The sequence below is a fragment of the Phyllobates terribilis genome, unplaced genomic scaffold, assembly GCF_046119375.1.
Source record: "Phyllobates terribilis strain yellow unplaced genomic scaffold, ASM4611937v1 Scaffold_3__8_contigs__length_932513732, whole genome shotgun sequence".
NCBI classification, from domain to species: Eukaryota; Metazoa; Chordata; class Amphibia; order Anura; family Dendrobatidae; genus Phyllobates; species Phyllobates terribilis.
Genome location: NW_027362763.1, coordinates 863,327,321 through 863,343,673, shown reverse-complemented (window position 1 = coordinate 863,343,673; position 16,353 = coordinate 863,327,321). Strand labels below are relative to the sequence as shown.

Here is a 16,353-nt window from a genome sequence, read left to right as displayed (position 1 = left end):
TACCTAAGGTCCTGCAATGCCTGCACATGAGGAAAGAGATAGCGAATCAGAAAAACTATACCACATTTCTAATTGGAGGCATTTGCTAATATTATTATTATTACACCTACTACATATTGGGATAGGATCATGGAGATGGGAATACTCCTTTAATGATAATTTGTTATTAAATATGGTCGTATACTTCAAAATGTTAAACTAAAAACTGTAAACATTGGTCCCTAATTGTTCAAAGTGGTTACATTTACATAAAAAAATGTTGTGACGTTTGGCTTTTCCACACCAGTATCACCCATCTCTGATAAAATGTGCGGAGATGGGACAGATGGGGGTCTGATGGCACAGCTCATCTAATTCATGATGAGCTGATTGTTCCTTATACCAGAAATCTTACTCCTGACCTTGCACCTATTAATCAGGAGCGTCTGAATCCAGCACACCCCTCATCTATACTGGCGTTGTTCATGCTGGTTTATGATGAATCAAGGCCGTAGTGTCAAGTGTCACAAGTCAATGTCAAATGTTTGTGCATTTTGAAGCTGCAAAATAAATATATACAGTGTGTGTTCAATGCCGTTTTTAAGATAGCCGGAAGATGCAACATTTTTTGCAAGTGGATAGCCACACTCTCTTTTCTCATAATTTTAAAGTGTTGCCGTAGGTACTGAAAAATGGTGTGATAAATGGTATAAAATATTATAAATTTGACTTAGACATTTATGAAATCTCGTAATTTGTGAATCACTGAATAGCACCGCCCACTGGACTCTAACATACAAACTCCAGGGATTTCATTGAATGAATTTCAAGGATTACTGAAACTTTTCCATAAAAATGTACATCAGTCTGATCAGCTCCTCCTGCTCCATACCATCCTGCCTGCAGACCAGCTAGCATTCTCACCATGACTGGTTCCCATTAATAATAAAGATGAAGAACCACATTAAGCTGGGTTTACATATAATGGTAGTGTGCTGCGCGGCCAAACCACACGTTTCACTACAAATTGCAGCTGTTTGGCGATGCTTTTTTTTGGTCATTCGATCTCACAAATAAAACAAGTTAAACAAAAGTGTTTCAAATGTAAAAACGTCATCGCAGAACCACAATAACTAGCAGTAAAATGATAATCTGTGGTGCATGCGAGCCCAGCTGTAAATCATACTATAACATAAAATAAATCATTCATGAGAAAATCCCACTGATCCTTCAAATGGTTAAACTTTCCCAATAATTAACTTGAAAAGCGTTAGCTCCATTTTTTTTTCTTATGCTATGAAAAAAGTAAGATAATTAGTATGGATTTGCATTCCTGCACACATGTGCCTATTTATAGAGGAGAAAGATTAGTAAGGTGCTAATAAGATGCTATTTATATAGGGAAATATTGTTGTATATGTTATCCTGGGAGCTTAGATTAGTCACAAACACAATGCTAAAGTTTCCTGTGACTTCATTCCTTTTGGTTGCATCTCAGAGGTTTGGGCTTTTAGTACTAATTATCAATATGGCAGCATTTTTGCAGTATGTGGATGAAGTTGAAGTACTCGGGTCACTGGGTTGACTGTGAGCAACGTAGAGGTGGAGCCTTTAGGTGTTGGGCTGCACAAGCCTGAATAATAATTATATTAAGGGCTCGCTCACACTGGCGTATAACAAGGCCGAGTGCTTTGCGATGTTTTATCAGATAGCACTCCGCCCAATGTTATACTATGGGGCAGTGCCGTCCAGCGCTTTTTTTTCTCATGTCGATTCGGCATGAGAAAACAATCGCAACATGTTGTGAGTGCATCCAAATCAGATCATGCACACCCATAAAGGTCTATGGGTGCGTGTGAAACACCGGACTGACTGTGGATGTTATCCAAGGGCAATCCGATTACCGCGGACACAGAGAAAGGAAAAGATAGAGAAATCAAGTTTTTCCTCTTCAGTGTGTGAAGCTAGTCACTACTCACGGACAAGCTGTGAAGCAGGTTAGTCAAACGTTCCGGGGTCAGATGCCAAGACAGCACGTAGTAAACAAAAGGTAAAGACAAAGGCGTAGCCAGGTAATGGTCTGAGGTCAGAATACCAGGGTGATAGCGGATCAGAGCAAAGGGGCTAGGCGAATGGATGGTCAGAACGAGGTCCAAGGTCAGGCAGCAATAGAGCAACAAACAGAGCACAGTTATACAACGCAAAGCACCACCACGATTGTCAGAGATCTGGGGCTGACAGATTAGCTAAGTAGCTGGGTAATCATTTAGCACAGGGAACACCTGAAGGAAGCTCAGAATCTCCCAGTCTCAGGTTGGACAACTGAACTGCCACTCACTGCGTCCAAGACACACTGTGATATGATTCTTTCATGCGAGAGAATCTGATCATACTAAGGTAACACTCAGATCAATCTCTGACAGAGTTTGAGCCAAGTGAAATTAGCATAAGCGGCCCGATTCTCTCGCATGAGAGAATCAATGGTTGTGTGATCCGAGCCTAATAGTTCCAGTTATAATAATAATGAATCAATTCTGTATTTATAAAGCGCCATCATATACCACAGCAATGCCGAGGGTACATGTAGAAACCAAATCAGACATTACAAAGTTGCAAAGTAATCAGGATCTTGCAGTCTATAAGGAAATAGGAGTGATGCATGAGCGAGTCACCAATCAGTCACTGTGTGAGAACATATAAAGTGCATGGCATGTGGGGGTTACTGCAAAGTGTGAAAGGAACAAGTTTAGAGGAATAATCTAGAAAAAGGGTTGCAAGGTGAGATAGTTAGATTAAGGAGTATGAGAAGCTAGCTAAAAAATTTTTTTTGTAAATGTTGGAAATAATTCTGCCTGCCTGAGGTAGCTTATTCCAGAGAACTAGTACAGCATGAGCAAAGCTTTGAAGATGAAAGTAGGAGGTTTGGATTGAGGAGGATGATAGTCTTAGACAGTTAGCAGAACAAAGAGCTTTATAACTTTGAAACTATGCACTCACTGAAAAACAATATTAATTATTAATTCTCACCAAGATATTACTCTACACAGAACGAAGCAGGAGAGCGCGTGTGAGAAGGAGAATGCCAGCCACAGTTTTTCTGCCATTATTTTCTAAGTATTAGTCTATATCACACCAAAGCATGATTGAGAGCTGTAATAATAATACTTTTCAGTATAATGTCTTAGTTCCAATGTCCTAAATACTTTGATGCTGTTGTGCCTGTGGGAGGGGATGTCTGTAGACAGAATGTCCATTTCCTTGGCTCATGGAGGAGCAGATGATTGTTCATTTACAATATTAATAGTGGTAAAATATGGGACAACTCACCTATGACTGCAATGTTATGTGACGTAGTCCCACAATTATGAGAGTGCAGTGCTCCAAAGTGCTGCAGATCATCATCACTGCTTTCCTAGCAGGAAAAACTACCGTAACTATTAGGTATGGAAATTTCAGAGGTAAAAAACGGCTGAGAAATGCGTCACGGAGGTAAAACTGCGATAAGGTAATTAGAAGATGTGCACATACAGTGGGGAAAATAAGTATTTGATACACTGCCAATATTGCAAGTATTCCCACCTACAAAGAATGGAGAGGTCTGTAATTTTTATCGTAGCTACACTTCAACTGTGAGACACAGAATCTTAAAAAAAATCCAGAAAATTACATTGTATGATTTTTACATAATTAATTTGCATTTTATTGCATGAAAAAAGTATTTGATACAATTGAAAAACAGAACTTAATATTTGGTACAGAAATATTTGTTTGCAATTACAGAGGTCAGACGTTTCCTGTAGTTCTTGGCCATGTTTGCACACACTGCAGCAGGGATTTTGGCCCACTCCTCCATACAGATCTCCAGATCTTTCAGGTGTCAGGGCTGTCATAGGGCAACATTGAGATTCAGCTCCCACCAAAGATTTTCTATTGGGCTCAGGTCTGGAGACCGGCTAGGCCACTCCAGGACCTTGAAATGCTTCTTACGGAGCTACTCCTTAATTGCCCCGGTTGTGTGTTTCGGGTCATTGTCATGCTGGAAGACCCAACCACGACCCATCTTCAATGCTCTTACTGAGAGAAGGAGGTTGCTGGCCAAAATCTCGCAATACATGACCCCATCCATCCTCCCTTCAATACGGTGCTGTCGTCCTGTCCCCTTTGCAGAAAAGCACCCCTAAAGTATGATGTTTTCCCCACCATGCTTCACGACAGTGTTCTTGGGGTTGTACTCATCCTTCTTCTTCCAAACACGGCAAGTGGAGTTGACACCAAAAAGTTCTATTTTGTTCTCATCTGACCACATGACCTTCTCCCATGCCTCCTCTGGATCATCCAGATGGTCATTGGTGAACTTCAAACAGGCCTGGACATGTGCTGAAGCGAGCAGGGGGACCTTGCATGCCCTGTAGGATTTTAATCCATGACAGCGTAGTGTGTTACTAATGGTAATGTTAGAGACTGTGGTCCCAGCTCTCTTCAGGTCATTGACCAGATCCTCCAGTGTAGTTCTGGGCTTATTCCTGACCTTTCTCAGATTCATCCTTACCCCACAAGGTGAGATCTTGCATGTTGCCCCAGACCGAGGAAGATTGACAGTCATCTTGTGTTTCTTCCATTTTCTAATGATTGTGCCAACAGTTGTTGCCTTCTTACCAAGCTGCTTGAAAGGTTGGGGTGTGATTGGTTGAATGTGTGAACCGGTGTCTTTTATACAGGTAACCAGTTCAAATAGGTGCAATTAATACAGGTAATGAGTGCAGAGTAAGAGGGCTTCTTAAAGAAAAACTAACAGGTCTGTGAGAGACAGAATTCTTGCTGGTTGTTTTTTGTGATTTCCTGGTTTTTATTTCTAGATTCTGGTGAAGTGTACCTACGATAAAAATTACAGGCCCCTCCATTCTTTGAAGGTGAGAAAATTTGCAAAATCGGCAGTGTATCAAATACTTATTTTCCCCACCGTACATCACGGCTTATTCTGAAAATTCTACTGAAATTATAGGTTTGTTTTAAAGGGGTTTTCCCATGAACAAAAGTTCATTTAAAAAATTGGCTGTGTCTGACCGTGTACGGAACATACCACAGCTCCTGTGCAGGGGAACAAGCAAAAGACAATACAGATATTACAGCAGGGGATCGCCGAGGATTCATTTTGTGAGGTAAAATATTGTTTAAAAACAGGCAGGGAAATGTTTTACCTCACAAAATGAATCCTCTGTGATCCCCTGCTGTAATGTCTGTATTGTCTTTTGCTTCCTCCCCTGCCCAGGAGCTGTGGTATGTTCCGTACACGGTCAGACACAGACAATTTTTAAAATGAACTTTTGTTCGTGGGAAAACCTCTTTAAGTATTGTGTCCCATGGAATGATAATGTACTTGAAGAGAATGAAAAAGGAAAAAAGGCACTGCTGAAGTAGAGAATCAGACCTGAGTAAGGTGTTTGTACGACCCTGAAACACGTAGCTTTGTAACCTGAACTTGTTGTGCCAAAAAAACTGGTGAACAATACCCTGCACTGATTCTCTACTTACGTGCTTTTTTTCTCCATTATTTAACTTTTTCCTTTTTTTCAACTACATTCCTAAGAGACAATGGTTCATGGTTCCATTTACCACAGCAAGTCTTCCAGGTCCTGAAGCAGCAAAACAGTCCTAGACCATCACACTACCACCACCATGTTTTACTATTGGTATGATGTTCATCTTCTGAAATGCTGTGTTACTTCTATGCCAGATGTAATGGAACATACACCTTCCAAAAAGTTAAACTTTTATCTCATCAGTTCACAGAGTATTCTCCCAAAAGTCTTGGCGATCATCAAGATGTTTTCTGGCAGAAACTGAGATAAGCCCTTATCTTGTTTATGCTCAGCAGTGGTTTTCCTCTCGAAACTCTGCCATGCATGCCATTTTTGCCCAATCTCTATCTTATGGAGGAGTCTTGAATACTGACCTTAACTGAGGCAAGTGAGACCTGCAGTTCTTTGGATGTTGTTGTGGGGTCTTTTGTGACCTCTTGGATGAGTCATCGCTGCGCTCTTGAGGTAATTTTGGTCGGCCGGCCACTCCTGAGAAGGTTCACCACTGTTCCATGTTTTCGCTATTTGTGGATAATGGCTCTCACTGTAGTTTGATGGAATTCCAAAGCTTTAGAAATGGCTTTATAACCTTTTCCAGACTGATTGATCTCAATTACTTTGTTTCTTATTTGTTCCTCAATTTCTTTGGATTGCAGCATGATGTCAAGCTTTTGAGGATCTTTTGGTCTACTTCACTTTGTCAGGCAGGTTCTATTTAAGTGATTTCTTGATTGAGAACAGTGGCAGTAATCAGACCTGTTTGTGGCTAGGGGAATTGAACTAAGCTTCCCAAAGACGTGATAAACCACAGTTAATTTATGTTTTAGGGGGAAGAGGAGTAATCACTTTTTCACACAAGGCCCTGTAGGTGTGAATTTCTTTTTCCCTTACTAATAAAGACCTTCATTTAAAAACTGCATTCTGTGTTTACTTGTGTTATCTTTGTTTAATATTTAAATTTGTTTTGTGATCTGAAATATTTAAGTGTGACAAACATGCAAAAGAATAAGAATCAGGAAGGGGGCAAACACTTTTTCACACCACTGTATATTAGTCTTGGAAACGCTCTGGCATTTCTAAGAAGTTACACTTTGAAGATCCTCTTCCCAGCACCATTGCAGGTGATTGTACACATGAAGGAGAGACCTGTCAATCACCTGCAGAGGCGCTGGGAAGAGCTGACCAGGGGCAGCGCTGGACTAGTTTCATCTCTGGCTATGGTCCTCGACCAGATTTTCAAAGTATATTCTTACTGAAGTGCCAGGGCGTTTCAGTGAATAGTACACCTGATTGCAATCGTGCAGCCAGGCTGCGATTCATGCTGCCCGTGGTTTGGGCAGCATCAATCGCCAGACAGGTTCCTTTTAACTTAGCATTTACTGTTCTTACAAATTTATAGTTACGTGGGTACAGGCATGGCATGTTTTTATTTGCAGGAAAGTGAAGTAGTAACAGTTTGTGGATATTTAGTTATGTATATAAACTTTAATGCCATGTTAAAACATATACATATAAATAAAATCACAGCGGGGAAGGACGATGGCTTCATTGAATTTACAATACCACGTCTCATTGACTTGAGCCCAGTTGATGATTTGTGACAGTAAAGAGAAAAGGTTTTCATATAAAGTCAAAACACCTCCTCAAGCTGCAATGAAATGGTCCTTGTCACAGACAAGCCTATAAAAGGCTCCATGGGACGTGACAGACAGTAGAGAGCGGCACGAGCCTTAGTATGGCAGCACACAGAGGAGAACAAGGAAACCCATTACCCAGTAAAATGTCCCTTCATTGTTTCAGTCTAATTTTTTTCTCAATCCATTAAGTTATTATTACTATTCACAACATTTAACTTGCAGTTTTACTTTATTACGGAGCATGACGCTTTTCAAGCAGAACTAAATAACAAAGAATGAAAGTATTAACTTTCCTATTCAGAGGCTGTTATCTTTCTATTGCTGTACATGGAATATTTGTTGGATTTCTAATAGTCGCTAACTACATGTGTACACGTTGCCATTTCTGTCAATGTGCGCACATACCTCTTTAATAAAGTGAATTTCCAGAGATTCGATTAAAAAACTACTCAGGGTGTGTGCCCCAAGATGCAGAATTTAACAGTTACCTTTGTCTGTAAAAACTGCAGAACCTTAAGTCCTGTTCACATTATATTTATATGGTTTCTGACGCATGCAATACAGTTGCATTTATCACCTGAGGGCTCCCTCATAAAAAAAAATTTGGATACTGTTGTGTGAGTTAGTGTAATCTACTACACTTTACACCTACACCTTCTTTTTGTGGTATACCAGTATACAGTATATCAGCCTGCTGTAGGTCAAAGTACAGTCTTCTTTCTGCTCAATAAGACGTCTTGGAGGGAGCAGTTCCTCTCATCAGGAATGGCTGCCACTGTGAGTGACGAAGATTTTAGCACCATTAGGACCAATATGGCCAACAGCGATATTATGGAGCTGCCTTTGGAGCACAAATAGCTGAGTTTTTTTGAAAGAAAGTACAGTCAAGATATTGTTTTATTTTTAATTCTCAAAATGAGAAATACAGTGATATTAATAGTTTCATTAAAATCAACAGTTTTTTCCATTTGACTTCATGTATACAATTAAAGGCACCATTAATAAGATGCCATTTTCTGTGCAAACATGTTAAAAGTTAATCCCCTGATGAAGCAATAGGCGAAACACATGTCTGAGTACTGGGCAGTGGGAGTCATGTGGTTCTTCTATATGGAATTTGGTGGGTATTATATTTAAGATCCTTATGACTTATTGTCACGGCTGCACAGTGGCTCAGTGGTTATCATGTTACTTTGTTTGAGGAAACCAGAGAAACCGGAGGAAACCAAGACAAACATGGGGAGAACATACAAACTCCTTGCAGATGTTGTCCTTGGTGGGATTTGAATCCAGTGCTGCAAGGCTACAGTGCTAGCCACCATGCTGTCCATTTTTATGCGTCATGGGGTCCATTTTTGGTTATTAACTGTAAAAACTAAGCTTACAGTGCATTGAAACATTGGCGAGGATAAAGGCATTTTGCAATGGCGCTCTATTTGCTTTCATGGAGTCAAATTATCCAGATGTTAAACCTCTAGCTTCCAGAAAATCATACACAAGATTAGTATCGGCTGGAATGTGGTCAATCAGTCATCCAAAGGATTGGCAGATTACCTGGCAGATTAGGGAGATAGTGAGTAATATGCCAGATTGGGACTTCACAAAGTGACAACTAATTGGGCACATTCACTTATAGTTTCCGCCAACAACTGCAGAATAAAAGAGTTAACCTGACAGATCATATTTTTAGCAGACGATATTTGAGGATATCATGAAGATTTGTTCGCATATACTTTTCAAGGATTGGCCTCATTGATAAATTTGCCATTTTGGATGGTTCTTATCTTATAGTAGCTTTAATGGCATCAGCAGTTTCCTACTTACAGAAGTGAAAGTTACCTGCGTGTTGCATTTTGTTCACCATTGGCAGGTTCTGTTCAAAATGGAAGTAAATGGAAAAGAATCAGAATTTTTATTGGAGCAGGAAGGTTGTGGTATTTTTTGAAAACTAATAAAACATATTCTAAATTTTGGAATGAGTAATCATGCCATAAGGAGCAAAGGAAACACAAACCACCAGATGGTAAAATGTTGTTTTATGATGGAAACAATAAACCTCTTGGGTAATTTTATCCTGATGTTACTCTGAAACTGGATTGAAATCACATTTTTAGTTTCCAATTTCTTCATGTTCCAAGCTACATATAAAGAGCCTGTATCACAAAGTTAACATCTAGATGGACGCCAGCCCTGGGATCCACCGATCGGCACAGGTTTATTTATTGGCACTGGTGATGTTTAGGATCTCACTGTAAGTTTATGTCCTCTTTAAATCTAACTCACGTAGGGTCAGTCTAAGGAATTAGTAGGCAGAAACAAGATTTCATGGCGTTGACACATCGTCTGTCACCAGCACTAAGAGGTTCAGCAGTCCGGCCAGAGATTAATGGGGAAGAATACCTGAGTGACTCTTAATTGAGGAATACATTTCACGCAGGTAAATTACTTTGAATAAGGGTCTCTCTTGTAGACTCGCCAGCATTGCATCTCAGTGATTGGAAACCTGAGGGATCAATATGACCTTGTAAGAGGTGGCAGTGGCAGGCATGCATAAACACCTGTACCTTTCTGACCCAGCAGGGGTCTGTTCTCATTAGAGAGAGCAGAGTACAAATATATCACTGATTGTGACTGCGTCCAGCAGGGTGCTATCATCCTTGAAAACATTATATGCAATCAGTGGGCTTTCATGCCCAGCAGTTAAGTGCCTCTCACTGTGGTCAAATTAACATAGCCACTAGGATAGGACCCCTCTCTGCAGAGGTTAATTGTTTCTTTCTGTGATTTTCTGGGAACGTTAAATTGGGAAGTATTAGGTGATTTCACCGCTAGTATATGTTGCAGCTTGTTAAAGCGATGCAAGCCATTATTGAGGTTTGTAGAAATACCTGTATGGTGTTTTTGATGTGCACATTTAGGAGAGTGCCATGTAAAACTACCTTTAATTAAGCAGAAATGTATCATAAATGAGACCTAGTTTCAAGGGACTTCCTCCATTTCTCCTTGCATATCATAAATAGAGAGTAATCCTTTAATCATTACCAATTATACCTACTGAGCTTTCATCTTAGTACAGCATGTAGGAAAATTGTGCTCTTGCCTTTAGCTCACTGATTCCATTATCAGGATATTCATAGCTTAAAATGATGAGTCTGTTATCAGTGTCCTAAAGCGTCTCTTGTAGAGCATGTGAAACTGCTGTCCTATCTGTTGTAAAGCTATTTAACGCTTCCCAGCACAGAACGCAGCATCTCGTGTCAGAACCTTTCTCCTTTACTCAGCAGTGACATCATTGGATTTTGTCGCGTACCATTACATTATTCATGTCATGTGTTAGAGGGAAGTTCTACAGATCACCGCAATTTCTATAATCATTTTATCATCCGTAACACTTCCAAAGTGATACTTATTTAGCACTAAAAGTTTGCAAAATAACCTCTAGTTTAACATAAAGAAAGTTTAGCACTCTTGTTACCAACCAGTGCTGGCAGCATGAATTGACAGGCTCATCCAGTTCTTGAAGCCACCAAGCATATTAGACTAATATCGGCCGATCCTGTCAATAACTATGGGTTTGGCTGACAATCTAATGTGTATGGTGGAAGTTAAGGATCCAGCATGTCTGATTTTCAACTGTCGATCCTTTTGTTCTACTTGAGATAATGTCTTGAAGCAGCTCTCTCATATAGAATCCAGGAGCTCTCGGCCAAATGAGCGCTCGTGTATGGGAGAGATGGCTGAGATAACTGCCAGCCGAACGATTGACTGCACCATCATTGTTCTACAGCATCTGATGTGTATGGCGAGCTCCCCAGTATGAGAGAGGTGACAAGATGGCTAAACACTGAATCAAGATAGCAAGAGACGTTACTTGTTGTCTATTGGCAGTGGTAGTAAAGGAGAAATCTGGCTGAGCCTTCTTGTCCTCCCTTTCCTGCATTCTCTTCTTAAAGAGGTTGTCCGGTCCAAATCGATAAATCTGCAGTTACTCTGTGACTTATGAAATGGGAATTCACCGTTTTCAGATCTGGGAGTCATACATACTCATGGCCAGTGGGCACAGCCTCGCTCTTCATACACTTGTATGAAGCGAGGCCACGACCTCTAGTCAGCCATGCCCAGTGGCCGGCCGCATCACTAGACGGGGCGCAGCCTTGTTCCATACAAGTGTATGGAACGAGGTTATGGCCACTGGCCGGGAGTATTATAACACATACATACCCTCCGTTCCCAGGTCTGAAACCGGCGAATCCCCGTAGCGCACAGTGCGTGTTCTGGGGGGATTCATAAGTCTGCAGTCACACAGAGTGACTGCAGGCTTATCGATTTGGACTGGACAACCCCTTTAAAAAAAAGTCCTGTTCATTTTAGTGCATGCTTGCATTTCCCATTAAATAACAATACTGGAGCAGCTTTTGTTAGTACTTTGCATTGTGCAGTACATCTCTTATTCTTCTTGGAACTATATTAAATAGACGACAAGGTGTTACTATTTCCCTTGTCAAATGGGCGTTTTCCTACACAGTTAGGCATTGTCAGGACTAGCTGGGCAATTTAAGAGTGTGCCGTGACACACCCCAAATTGGAAACACCCTGTCATCAATTCACTTTTTTTTTTTTACAATTACAGAGGAACAACACAACTCATGTATAAGACAAGGTGATCCAGAACTGTTAAAATAAGGGGAGTACAAGTATGGAATAAAACATACATGTCAGGAGAGTTTTTAGGTCATCTTTAAAGTTTACAGAACACATTCCCACAACATGTTACCATTGCCTCTGCATAAAAAATTGCATTATTTATTCTGGTTCTCAGTTACAGCTAATATTATGGCTTAATGTTTGTCACACACACACTTGTCAGCACGTGACATGGGCTGTGACTGTAAGAGTTAATTTATCTCCTCTCACTCAAACTTGCACTCAACTTCAAAAGTACACACACTCTCTGAAAGGCTATGGATTCTTTAAAGCATACACGGACCAAACTTATTAAATATTTAAGCTTTAATATAAAAAAAATAGAGTGCTTACCAGAAAAGGTATAAAAAGAGAAAAATAAAGCGACACAAAAATAAGCAAAACAGTTATAAAATTAAAATGAAGAAATAACAGAAATACCTAAACATTTCCATCTAAAGTTATTCTTCTGTTTCCTTGAGGGAAGGAGAAAGGGTTTATGGATCACATCCAGCTGAAGCTGACCCCCCACGTGTAAACACCTTTCCATTATGTAACCCATCTTTTATATGCCTAGTCCTGGGCTCAAGTTTCCAGGATGGCTTAGATTGTAATATTGTAATCGCAAGTCTGTAACTGGATCATGGGCTTATTAGGGTTGAGCACCTTGCATATTAAATACTTTGTTTCTTCCAACCCCTCCCTCCTACAGTAAATAGGAAATGTCTAGCCTGGCCCCAAAGGACCATCTGCTCAAGCTTTGAAGCTTGGGCTCAGCAGGCCAACATATCAGGAATCTGTAGTCTTAGAAATACACCCCTTGGTTCTAAGAGTACATAGAGGTTATGCCCTTTGTGTAGTCTCAGTCATGTGAACCACAGACTTAAACTAATGTTATTTTAATGATGTTAGAATTTCCCTTAAAGGACTACTTTCACAATACTGCATGGTTCCTTGTTATATCAGTGTCTGCACAGAGCTATAGTTGGTCATCCAGGTCTTTGGTTAAGCTCCCAAGTTACCATTTTGCCTCGATAAACAATTGCCATTTTTCTCCTTTGTGTCACTGTTTTGTTTGACAGAAAGTAATACATTTCTGCTAAGCACTTTGAACAACACTCCATTCATTGTTCTGGATGTATTTTGCCAAATCACTTAATTCAGCACTGTGTACTTGATGAAATAGCTGAATACAGAAATGAGAAATGACGGAACATCACTACAAGGTCAGCAGTTCAGCTTACTGTCAAGCATCTCCTGGCAACTTTTTGCTTCTCTCCACGTGTATGACATGAGCTTTATCTTGCAGACACCATGACTCGTCAGTATAGCAGACGAAACATTTTGGAGCATGGCAGAAAATGAAAAGAAGGTCAAATAGATGTCTTCTCATATGAATAATTCTGTTACACACTAGATAAAAAACTTTCTGAAAAATTTCCAACTTCCATATTATTGCGTGCAAATATACTAAGAGTGAGTTACAATTGGCTAAGCAGATTATTTTTACTGGAGCGCCTGACTTTAATTTGGTCCTTAATTTGAGATCTCAGGGACTAAAGTGATGCTTGAAACTTTTTGAACCTTTCAGAATGTTCCATATTTCTGCATTAATTTAACTTAACCAACATCAGATTGTCACACATCTCCTAACAGTAGATAAAGAGAACCAAATAAAAAAAAGGAAAAAAAAACTTAGACTTTGCAGTTTTTTAAATTATGAAAATGATCCATTATTACATGTCTTGTGTGTGGCAAAGTATGTCAACTTTTATGATTAGTAGATAATTTGAAGGTGAAATTAGAGTCTTGTGTTTTCAATCACTGGGGAGAAAATGCGGTTTGAGTGGATGACTTGTTTATATTTAAGGAGAAGAAAACGATCAGAGTTTGATTTTCATAACACATGTTTGTGGAAGAAACAAAGGAGATTTCTGAAGACCTCAGAAGAGTTGTTGATGCTTCTAAGGCTATAATAGGTATCAAAACCATCCCTAAGAGTTTGGAATCCAACAATCCACAGTCAGATTGTGTACAAATGGAGAAAATTCAAGAGCATAATTATATTCCCCAGAAATGGTCGACCAACATAGGTCATTCCAAGAACAATGCATATAATAGCCTGCGAGATCACAAAGGAACCCAAGTTAACTTCTAAGCAACTAAAGGTTTTCCTCACTATAGCTAATGTTAATGTTATGAGTTCACTATAAGGCTATGTGCCCACGATGCAGAAATGAAGCAGAAAATTTCTGCTTCATTTCTGCAAGTAAAAACGCATGCGGAATTCCGCACGCGTTTATCGCGCGATTTCCACTTGCGGAATTGCCTTGCGTTTTTTAATGCATTGAAAAAGGCAATTCCGCTTGCGGAAATGCAAAATTAATGAACATGCTGCGGATTTTTGAACGCAGCATAAACGCTGCGGAAAAATCCGCAGCGTGGGCATAGAACTTGCGGAATCCCCTTGGGGACCATGGGGAGCGGATTACCTAGCGTTTAACAAGCCTTTACGCTGCGGAAATTCCGCAGCATAAACGCTTGAAAAACGCTACGTGGGCACGCAGCCTAAGGAGGACACTGAAAAGCAATGGTGTGCAAAGCAGTATTGCAGGGAGAAAGCTACTGTTCTCCAAAAAGAACATTGTTACCCATCTACAGTTTTCTAAAAATCACCTGAATAAACCAGAAGTTAATTGGAACAATATTTTGTGACGGATGAGACCAAAATAGAGTTGGTTTAAACGAGAAGCACACGTTTGGAGAAAAAAAATTACGGCATAAAAACCTTCTTACGATCTGTGAAACACGGTGGTGGTTGTATCGTGGTTTGGGTCTGCTTTCCTGCATCCGGGCGAGGATGGCTTGCTATCATTAAAGGAACAATGAAGTATGAATTATACCAGAAAGCTTTAAAGGAAAATGTCTGGACATCTGCTCATAAGCTGAATCCAGAGAAAACGTGTGTTATGCAGCAAGGCAATGACCCAAAGCACACAAGTTCTACAAAACAATTTTTAAAGAAGAATAAAGTTAATGTTTTGAAATTATCCAGTCAAAGTCCTAACCCTAACCCCATAGAAATGTTCTAGAAGCACCTGAAGTGAGCAGTTCATGTGAGAACCACCAAAACAGAGTTGAAGCTGTTTTGTAGGGAGGAATAAGCTAAAAAAAAAATTCAAGCCAATGTGCAGCAGTAATCAACAATTGCCATAAATGTTTAAATGAAGTTATTGCTGCATCAGGGGGTCACACAAGATACTGAATCAAAGGTTCAAATGATTTTGCCACTCAGACATGTGATATTGAATCATTTTCCTAATTTAAAAAAAAAATGATTAAGTCTAATATTTTTGACTCATTTGTTTTATTTGATTCTTCTTGTGTACGTTTAGGACTTGTGTGAAAATCTGATGTACTTTTAGGTCAAATATATGCAGAAATATTGAAAATTCTAAAGGGTTCACAAACATTCAACCACCACTGTACATTTAGTTTAAAATAACCAGAAGTTTTAAAGCCTATGTAATAGATACTCCTAAATGAAAGAAGAGGTGCTACAAAAATTTCTCCAAATCAAATAATCTTTATTAATATATAGCAAAATAAAATTAGTAAAAAAAACAGTAGCTTTATGAAGAGTTAAAGAAACATAATACTACAGGTAAGTCAAAGTTAATAAGTATCCATGTATTAAAGTGCATTATTGAAGTATAACTCACAGCGAGTTGCTTAAATAACTTCACCATATAAGTCTAGCAATAATAAATATAACTTTTATAATTTACTTAATGTGAATTCAAAGTCTTGCCATCGTGTAGGTTGGCACCCCAACGCGTGTTTCGCTCAGATGTGTCAAAGGTCGGTCATTTTCTTAACTTAAAAAAATGACAGTCTAGTATTTTTGACTCATTGACTTCATTTGGTTTTCTTTATCTACTTTTAGGAATTGTGTGAAAATCTAATATAGTTTTAAGTCAAATTTATGCAGAAATATGGAATATTCTGAAAAGTTCACATACTTTCAAACTACTGTACATTCGCAGGACTGTGCTCAGTTTATCAACATACTTACACTCATGCAATAGGCTCTGTGTACAGTAAGGTTTACAGAGTAGTAATATGGACTGTATGCAAACAATCACAGCACAATTGTACTGCATTTCTATGAAACAGCCTAGAGTTCTGGTGTACAGTGATGAAAATAATACATTCTAATACTACTATAGCAATGTAAAGTAGAACAATCCTTTTTTCATTGTGTTAATTTATTGATTTTCATGTAATGACTCAGTCCCATATTCAGCAGTTATGTATTGTACTGTAACACAATATGGATACAAGTGGGAACGGGGACACACCTAATGTTTTTGCATGTTGTACAGTTAGTATACCAATAAAAAGTAAAGTTTTGAAAAGGCATCAAGTTATGAAAGAAAATTGTAAATATTCTAAGATTTAATTGGAAGCTGTAC

The 16,353-nt window shown here is 39.2% G+C and overlaps 1 protein-coding gene across 1 annotated transcript in view; it reads left to right on the top strand.

Annotated features, from left to right (window-relative positions):
* CRIM1 (cysteine rich transmembrane BMP regulator 1) overlaps positions 1-16,353 on the top strand; it is an 869,940-nt gene that overhangs the window by 713,375 nt on the left and 140,212 nt on the right. The gene's annotated exons all lie outside the window — the stretch shown is intronic.